The following is a 10479-nucleotide window of genomic DNA, read 5'->3' as shown; positions in this document are numbered from 1 at the left end:
TGAATTGTACAGTGCTATGCATAAGTTTAGACACCCATACTAAAGTTGACTAAAAAGAGGAATAAAAAATCATCTTTTGGAAACTGAACTTAATGCCTTAATTAAAAAATTAGGAAAAAATCCAACCTTTAAGGACAACAATTTTCTTTGTGAATGAATAATGTATCGTAAATAAATAAATGTCCTTCTTTAAAATACAGGGTGCATAAGTTTGGACACCCCTGTGTTAAATTCCCATAGAGACAGGCAGATTTTTTTTTTTTTTTTTTAAGGATACTATGCATCCTGATAAAGTTCCCTTGGCCTTTGGAATTAAAATAGCCCCACATCATCACATAGCCTTCACCATACCTAGAGATTGGCATGGTTTTATTTCAGTTAGCCTAATAGCTAGTTTGATTTGCATTGAGAGATGATCTTATGGAAAGTACCTCATGCCAATCTCTAGGTATGGTGAAGGCTATGTGATGATGTGGGGCTATTTTAATTCCAAAGGCCAAGGGAACTTTATCAGGATGCATAGTATCCTAAAAAAAAATTCTGCCTGCCTCTATGGGAATTTAACATAGGGGTGTCCAAACTTATGCACCCTGTATTTTAAGGAAGAACATTTATTTATTTACGATACATTATTCATTCACAAAGAAAATTGTTGTCCTTAAAGGTTGAAAATTAAATTAAGGCATTGAGTTCAGTTTCCAAAAGATGATTTTTTTTCCCCCTCTTTTTAGTCAACTTTAGTATGGGTGTCTAAACTTATGCATAGCACTGTATCCCTTTGCAATAAAAATACAAATAAAATCAAAATTGTTTTGAGTAAACGCAACCGGAGTGTAGCATGAATTCTGGTTGAAAAACGTCATTTTTAACTTTTGTGCCAAGTTTGAATTTTTATCACAAAACGTTTCTAAGACTTCAACCACCTTTTAAGCACATGAAAAATATTCCTATATAAAAAATTCACATATAACTCCCACATTTGCAGCAAGAGTCTTTGAGTGAAGAACAGAGCAGTTTGACTCACCAGGGTCCTGGTCTGTGGGTTGCTCAGAGACTTCCACTCTTCATGTGAGAGGTCCGACTCCACAGAGATCATCAGCAGTGTCATCAGAGCCAACACTTTCAACCTAGACGCAAAACACAACAGACAGAGACATTCAATCCCAGCATGAAACCACATCTTCAACATCTAACCAAAAGGACTCACATGTTTGCAGTGCCCGTGAATGCAGTTTGCTGTTAGCTTGCCTCTGTTGCTCAAAAGCGCACTGACCTTGCTTTTATACACAGCCATACATGAACAATTCGCACCTTCTGGCAAATTGGCATTTCTTTTTTACTCAAAGAATATCTGGATGGACCTTGAGTGCCATAATTGATATAATTAACTTACCTTATAGCGTCATCATGGCTCCCTTAGAGACATACAACTCAGAATAGCCTCTTATAATTATGGTATTTATGGGTTTAACCTTTAAAGGGGCATGACGAATGTAAAAGACTACCGGACATATGAATGAAATCGAATGGGAAATATTTTAATGAATATGGTTGAGGACGAATGTTGACAACCAATTATTATTTTACGCTAACAACCAGTAGTGTGAAGGCTCAAAGGAAGACTTCACTTCTGGAAGCAATTTTTGAGTTTTATATTCCACTGAGAATGATTATAAAACAGCGCCTGAGTAACGTCTAGTTCTTTTACAAAAAATAAAACTAAAATTCTGCTGCTGTTTCCTGGATAAACGATATGTGCTATTCTGCTTCTCTATGGGTCTTTATCTTTCCTGGACAATATTTATCACTTTTTCTGATATTAAAATTACACAAGATTGTCACTTGTAGTGGTGTAAGTTTTGTCCAAATATTTCTAGAGCTCATTTTTTTTTTCATTATTGTTGGGGGAGTTTCAATCTTGGTCAAGGTCTGTACAAAAGACCTTTGGTAACACTTTATTTCAGTGGTCCACTTTAGACATTCTACTTACTATAAGTACCTTTGCAACTACATGTCAATTTATTCTACTAACCCGAACCCGAACCTGACAGTCTACAGTCTGCTAATACTCTAATTAGAGTTAGCTGACATGTTAGTGATTGTATTGACCTTTCAAGAACCCTTTGAAGCAGTAGGAGCATTAACTCAAAGGACACTTGGTCACTTGTGGTGTTGGGTTGTTTCATTAAAATGTTTTCTCATATAATATATTATAAAATATTCTATAGTAAAATTCAGCAATAAGCCCTGCAAAGCCGTTGTTTTACAGTGGATTTAGAACAGCTAAGGGGCGTTGTTAGGGGCGTTGCTAAAAACCCCTTAGCTGTTCTAAATCCACTGTAAAACAACGGCTTCAAGGGCTTTTTTTTTTTTTTGCTTTTATAAAACAGTTACTCCATAAAAATATTCATTTTAATATTTATTTTATTAATAAAATTAACACCAGCAACAAAAAATATAACGTAATAACACATTTGTTCCTCCGCCAAGCAATGTAGTTCCAAAGAGGTTACTAAGCAACACATGCAGCAACAAAGAATCACAAACGGCAGTTGCGCAGTAATACTAATGTAATGCGGTCAGTCACGGTGTATGTTTGTTGAGAACGCGGCTCAACCAATCAGAATCAAAGACTGGAACTATCCGTTTTGTAATTAATCATATATAGTGGCGCCCACAACAGCATTGCAAATAAAAACTAACTATTCGCTAGTTTGTAACAAACTATTCGACTGTAACGCTACCATTTGTTCTTAAAGGCACAATATGTAACTTTTTTGCTTTAAAAATAGCAAAAATCACTATATCTATATTATATATTTTTTTTAGTTGAGTACTTACATTATCCCGACTGTTTCCAACATTAATTCGAAGACACGTCCCGTTTCTTTAATTCCGTTTTGTCGCCGTCAATGGCGTCATATCCGCGTTGTCCCTGGTTTCCTCGTGCTGCCATAGCAACCAGAGCAGTCTGATAGTAACCAAAGCGACAGACGTGGACAAATGTGTAGTTCGCAATGTCTATTTGCACGCTGTTGTTGTTGTTTCGTTCAAACATTATGGACCATGGCAAGCAGACTTTGGATAAAAAAGGAGAATCAATATCAGCGCGGTGTTTTTGAGATGCCAAGAGCTCCCATAGACAGTATATAAACGAGAGCTCCACGTCCGAGACTTCGACCGCTCTACATGTACTTTATTAAACAGGTGAGCACATTTACATAAAACTAATCAATGTTTTATAGTTCAACAATGATAAAATGTCAGAATATGATCTGTATGTTATTCTAATGTTGATCTAGCTTATTGCTAGTCTCATACAGACAAACTAACACATACATTTCAACACACTCAAATGCAGTTTAGTGTGCTAGTGTAATGTTAGACCAAGTGAAACAGCGCTGCGTTACCTCACAAGTTTAATTTGTCTAATAAACTGACCTGTGAGTAGTAATTCTGCGTGTAGGCTAGTTAGGAATGAAATGTGCATATTCCTTTTATATCCGCGGGACTCGCGTCGCGTGTGGAGCTGATAGCTGTCTCTTAGCAATCCCGAACTGCTTCATATCAGTCATGATAAAAGCATCAATGTATTCTGTCATCCATAAACATTATTAGATCGGTCGGCTTGACGTTGACGACAAGATCCATAATTCTTAGCAAATGTTGCGTCATCAATCTACGCCTTTGTTATTGTAAATAGGTTAGCGACCCCTAGTGGCGAAAAATCCCATACTGTCTGTTTAAGGCAGAACGTAGCTAGTAGGTCATAAGCTCTCCGTAAAGTAATGCATAGTTGCATAATATGTTTAGATGTCCATAATATGTCCGCTTATATTTTTAGCGCGCCAGGCCACTGCTCACACGTCGTGGAGCAAACGTAGGTGTTTTTGTTAATCCTGTCGACATTTAGTTGTGAATGGGGTCTCCCACGCTGCTAGATCCACGCCCTGCATTTCTCCCCTTGGGTTTTAGGTTTCGGGAAGGGAAAAAATTCCACCCACCCGTCCAAACTTTTAGGATACCGGGTATTGCACAACGCTTCGGCATGTTTCCCTCGCTCGAAGCTTGGCAGACCTCACGCACCTAGTTACGGTTGCTAAGCCACGATTTGCCCTTTGGCGGTTTTCGGGCGTGGCTTAGTGAAGGGTCTGTCAGGTAAATTATTGATACAGTTCATTCAGTCTACTATTTTATTCCAACTGTTACTCCTGATCGGAGGCTTCTGTAAATATTTAGTTTACGTAAAGTAATGTTTCATATAAGTTTAATTGTCGAATGCAAAAATATTTAGTATATAGTGTGTAAGTTGTAACTTTCCATTTACATCAGAACTATAAGTTGTAACATACGCACAGGTGGTGCAAGCGGCCCCAGTACCTTGTCATTTCAGTCCAGACCATGTAATAACTCTGATATTACTGTTATTACACTAAAGTGTTCATAAGTGCCACACAACCAACTTAGTTTTTATTAACATTAAAGGTTTATTTCAAATAAAAAAAAAAGATTAAAAAAAATCCTTGTTTTGTGACAACAGAATTTACTGAGGAAGAATCCATGTAAAATAGTTGTAAAATGTCCAATTCAATCACTTTGCTGAAACTTAAGTTGTGGTGTGTTCTAGTCACACTACACACAAGGAAGTGCTGATACAAAGGCTTTAATCAAATTGCAGGAGATAACAGAAGAATTAAAACACACTCTACTAAATAAAGACAATACAGGACAAAAACTCAAACTGACTAACTCAAACTGAGGGCTTATACACATTTACATTCACATTTATTCATTTAGCAGACGCTTTTATCCAAAGCGACTTACAAATGAAAACAATAGAAGCAGTTAAACTAACCGTAGGACAACAAAATGGAAGTGCTATGACCCTTCTCAGTTTAATCTAATGCAGTACATGTTAATTTTTTACATTTTAAAAAAATAGAATAGAAGAGAAGAGAAAGTGTTAGCATAACTGGATCAAGTGCTGTCGAAAAAGATGCGTCTTCAGCCGTTTCATGAAAGTGGCTACGGACTCAGCAGCTCTGGTTGAGTTAGGCAGATCATTCCACCAGCAGGGAACAGTCATGGTAAAGGTCCGAGAAAGACATTTTGTGCCTCTTTGAGATGGGACCACAAGATGTTGTTCGCTTGCAGAGCGCAAGTTTCTGGATGGTACACAATTCTGAAGTAATGAGTTTACTTCACTTAATAAGTAAAAGGGAGCAGAGCCAGTGGTTGTTCTGTAGGCAAACGTCAGTGACTTGAATTTGATGTGAGCGGCAACTGGCAACCAGTGCAATTTTGTGAGGAGAGGAGTGACATGTGCTCTCTTCGGCTCGTTAAAGACCACTCTGGCTGCAGCATTCTGGATCAGTTGCAGAGATTTGACAGTGCAAGCTGGAAGACCAGCCAGGAGAGCATTACAATAGTCCAGTCTGGATAGAACGAGCGCTTGGACAAGGAGTTGTGTAGCATGCTCTGATAGGAAGGGCCTGATCCTCCTAATGTTGTACAAGGCAAATCTACATGACTGGGCAGTTCTAGCAATGTGGTCTCTGAAGTTCAATTGATCATCAATTACAACTCCAAGGTTCCTGGCTGACCTTGATGGAGTTATGGATGACGAGCCTAGCTGAATGGTGAAGTTGTGATGAAGTGTTGGGTTGGACGGGACCACAAGTAGCTCTGTCTTCATAAGGTTGAAGGTGGTGGTCCTTCAGCCAGAAATGTCTGTCAGGCAGGCTGAGATACGATCAGATACTGTCGGATCGTCAGGCTGGAATGAGAGGTAGAGTGGTGTGTCATCAGTGTAGCAGTGATAGGAAAAAAACATGTTTCTGAATCACAGATCCTAGTGATGTCATGTAGATGGAGAAGAGAAGTAGTCCAAGCATTGAGCTCTGAGGCATTCCAGTAGCTAGATATTGGGTCTTAGACACCAAACCCCTTCACGACACCCTATAGGACCTACCTGAGAGATAAGACTTGAACCATTGGAGTGCTGTTCCCGAGATGCCCTTCATCTTTAGGATTGACAGGAGGATCTGGTGGTTAACTGTGTCAAAGGCAGCCGACAGATCCAGCAGGATGAGAACTGAGGATTTGGAAGCTGCTCTTGCCAGTCTCAGAGCTTCAATTACTGAGAGCAGGGCAGTCTCAGTTGAGTGTCCGCTTTTGAAACCAGACTGATTGTTTTCCAAGAGGTTGTTCTGTGTAAGGAAGGAAGAGATCTGGTTGAAAACAACTTGTTCAAGTGTTTTCACGACGAATGGAAGAGATATCGGTCTGTAATTTTCCATATGTGCTGGATTTAGAGTGGGTTTCTTAAGCAGTGGGGTTACCTGAGCCTGCTTAAATGCTGTGGGAAAGGTACCAGTGTGAAGAGAGGTGTTTATGATGTGCGAGTGGGTACAACTGAGGATGAAATGGCTTGAAGTAGGTTAGTGGGAATAGGATCAAGCAGACAGGTGGTAGGGCGATTGGAAAGGAGGAGTTTGGAGACTTCTGCCTCTGAAAGTAGAGAGAAGGAGGGTAGAATGTGTGTGTTAGCTGGTAAAATGTGTGTGTCAGTTTGTGGATTGGTAAATTGTCCGCTGATGGTTGTTTTATTTATGAAGAATGTGGCAAAATCGTCAGCTGTTAGGGTTGATGAAGGAGGAGGAGGGTTGATGAAGGAGGAGGAAGGTTGAGAAGAGGAGAAGGTTTTGAAAAGCATGCAAGAGTCAGAGGAATTGTTAATTTTGTTGTGATAGTAAGTCATTTTAGCAGTAGAGATATTAGCAGAGAAGGAAGAGAGGAGGGATTGATAAAGACCAAGGTCAGTAGGATCTTTCGATTTGCGCCACTTCCTCTCTGCACCCCTGAGTTTAGAACGATGTTCACGGAGAGCATCAGATAACCGGGGGCAGAGGTTTCACCAAAAGGTGACTTGTGGAGGAGTGCGTGTTGTGTTCTGGGGCAGGTTGAGGTTGAGAGTGAGGAGGAAGTGATCTCAGGTGTGCAGTGGAGTGACCAGTGTATGGTCAGTGGAGCAGTAGCGCGTGTAAATAAGATCCAATTTGTTACCTGATTTGTGAGTAGCCGTAGATACTCGTTTGAGGTCGAATGAGGCAAGCAGAGTGTGGAAATCAGCAGCCTGAGGTTTTTCTAGGTGGTTGTTGAAGTCTCTAAGAACTATAAGAGGAGTACCATCCTCAGGGAAGGATGAGAGTAGCACATCAAGCTCCTCCAAGAAGCTGCCAAGCTTACCTGGGGGATGATATACAACTACAAAATGGATTTTAATAGGGCTAGTGATGGTAATTGAATGTGATTCAAATGAGCTGTTGTCACACAGAGGTGGTAAATGATCAAATTTCCAATCGTTTGAGATGAGCAGACCAGTACCTCCACCTCAGTCGGGCGGGGGGGGGGGGGGGGGGGGGGTGAGAAAGTGAAGCTAGTGGAGAGGGCAGCCGGTGTGGCAGTGTCCTCTGGTCTGATCCAGGTCACAGTCAGGGCCAGTAGGCTGAGACCCGAATGACTAGAAATAGATGTAATGAAATCAGCTTTGTTTACAGGGGACTGGCAATTCCAGAGACCAATAGGAAAAGAGACTATAGTACTATAAGACACCGGAAAGGTACGCAGGTTGTTAGGATTGTACTGCCTCCGACGTGTGATATTTGATTTACTTATGTTAGTAATAATAGGGATTTGAAAACACAGTGTAAGAGAGCTCTCAAACAGAAAGATCATATGAAAAGTTGTGTAGAAGAGAAAGGAAACAACAAGAGAATTAGGGTGTACTCACACTAGGCACGGTTGCCATGAACCGGGCCCGAGTACGATTGTCCCCCCTCCCCACTCCCCCTCTGGCCTGCACTCACATAGGGGTTTCAGCATTCGTGCCGGAGCACGCTTACGTCATTATGGTGCAACGGTTTTAGGATTAACAGGAAGAGCGGCGCTCTCACTGAACACAATGGAGTCCATTGCTCTGTTTATTTTGTGGATAATTTTGAGTCGTTTGGTCCACAGCCCTCTCACAGCCTGTTGTTAAACAGATCTATCGCCTTTGTGGCACGAAAATTTTCACGTAATCGTGCTGCTCGTATGAGGAGGTTTGCAAGGTACCAGCTGAAGTGCAGCAAGGACTTTGCAGCTTTGATTACGGACTACAGTTCCCGACGTCACGCGTCCTGTTCCGTGCTCCAGCACGGTTAGCGCTCACACTGCATGCGAACCGTGCCCGAGTCCAACTGAACCGTGCTCTGGCCCACCTCTTCCAAGCGGGCCAGGGCCGGCTAATCGAGCCGCGCCCGGGCACGGTTCGGAGCACTCACACTAGTCAAACGAACCGCGCTTTGGTGGTCAAACGCACTCGGGCACGGTTCAAACTGGCTAGTGTGAGTACACCCTTAAATAAACAACAAGAAATTGATACTCAAGTGCTTTGTCAGTGTCCTTGCTCGGTGGAGTCACACAGGTAGAGTCATTGGTCTTTACACTCTTTGGTCTTCACACAAGGGCTGCTGCGGTGCACTAACCTATTTTATACGCGCCTAATACCTCGTTATTGAATACAGCAGGCCACGCCCTACTATTTAGCCATGGGAAACTCAAAAGTCACAACACACAAACAAATGCCACGTGGGCACGTGTTTTACCAGAGTAAAACACAGTAAAGACATTCGCAGACTGATGTTCTCTCCTGTTGTTCGACTGCTTCTTCTAACAATTACTAGCAGATGGGTAGAATAAATACTTTAACTGGCTTTAGCCACGCCCTACTATTTAGCCAAGCGGACACAAACAAATGCCACGTGGGCGCGCATTTTACCAGAGTAAAACACAGTAAAGAAAAAAAAGTTTCCTAGCAACAAAGAACCGCGCTAAAATCTACTGGGAAAAGTAAACACTCACAGACTGATGTTCTCTCATACATGATGATCATACTGTACTTACATGATGATGCAATAAAACAAGTGTTGATTGTAAATGTAATTAGCAGAATAAATATATGTTATTATCAGATTGACAGTTCCAAATACATGTTACAGGACAGATAACACCAGATAATTACACCAAGAACGATAACTATAACAATAAAGATAGTTCTAAAAATATACAATCAGTCTTGGGTGGCACAGAAATCTTCATTATTTCTATATCAAAATGAGTTTGACTTTAAAGAACTGAATGTTTTAGTGCCTACAACTTAATTGTAATTGAGACAGTTTTTGTGTTATTCCTCATCTACAGGCATATTATTACACCAGATAATTACACCAAGAACGATAGCACAATAGAACGATAACTATAACAATAAAGATAGTTCTAAAAATATACAATCAGTCTTGGGTGGCACAGAAACCTCATTATTTCTATATCAAAATGAGTTTGACTTTAAAGAACTTCATTATTTCTATATCAAAATGAGTTTGACTATAAAGAACTGAATGTTTTAGTGCCTACAACCTAATTGTAATTGAGACAGTTTTTGTGTTATTCCTCATCTCCAGGCATATTATTAGAAAAGAAGTTTACACTATAGCTAAAGTTCAACTTGCTCAGCCAGATGGTTCTGGTTCTCAAAACTCCCAATAGCTTGCTCTCCATTATTGCATCCTCATGGATGAGACATCCAGATGACTACATAGTTCAAAGATTAGTCAACAATTCAAGGCACTTGAGTAAACTGTTTTTAGAAAAATATAAAAAGCCATCAACCTTCATTAGTCAACCTTCATTTAATTTTATATAATCAATAAACTCTTCATTGAGTTAGACTTTCAGGTCTGTTTCAAAAACTTGCAACTAAAAAATTTAATGTTTAACTTATTTAATCATGTTGTAATAACTCTTTCACAATCTTGTATATCTACTTTTCGCCGTTCACTGTTGATCTACTCAAGCTCCCTCGGCACCTGAACCATTTCCGCGGTCGTTTGACTCGCGCCTGGCACTGAGGCGAAGTTAGAGTGTGTGTCTAAAAAGTCTCTCATTTGTTGTACTCATAAACAGACGGTTCTATGTTTAAATAAACTCAATTCTTGTCAAGAAAAAAATAGAAACAGCGATTGTGAGCGGGGTGGCCAAGCTTAGGTCAATGGTGTCCACAACCAGCCCCTAGCTACAACCTGAATCTATAACGATAACAACACAGAGAAACGATATCACTGGAATCACTTACAGAACAATTTGGTGTGGACACTAATATAGTTATCCTTAGAGTTATCGTTCTTGGTGTGAACGGGCTTTGGAGCTTTGGGCTATGTAGACCATAGAGGTGAGAACAGATTGTAGTCTAGGTAATAATTGGTGTCTTGAATGATGGCACTGTCCAAATTATAGCAGCAGCTGTGGTTGATGTTGTCAGTGTCCTCATTCTCCCTAAGCAATGGAGCTTTTATCTTTCCTGGAAACAGCAGACTGGGGCAGCGAGGTGTTGAAGTTGTCAGTGACAACAGCAGCTAGTTATTCAGCTGCACACATTGT

The sequence above is a fragment of the Scardinius erythrophthalmus genome (genome assembly GCF_964197995.2).
Source record: "Scardinius erythrophthalmus genome assembly, chromosome: 16".
Classification (NCBI taxonomy): domain Eukaryota; kingdom Metazoa; phylum Chordata; class Actinopteri; order Cypriniformes; family Leuciscidae; genus Scardinius; species Scardinius erythrophthalmus.
The sequence above is the reverse complement of the archived record's forward strand: the minus strand, read 5'-3'. Positions refer to the sequence as shown.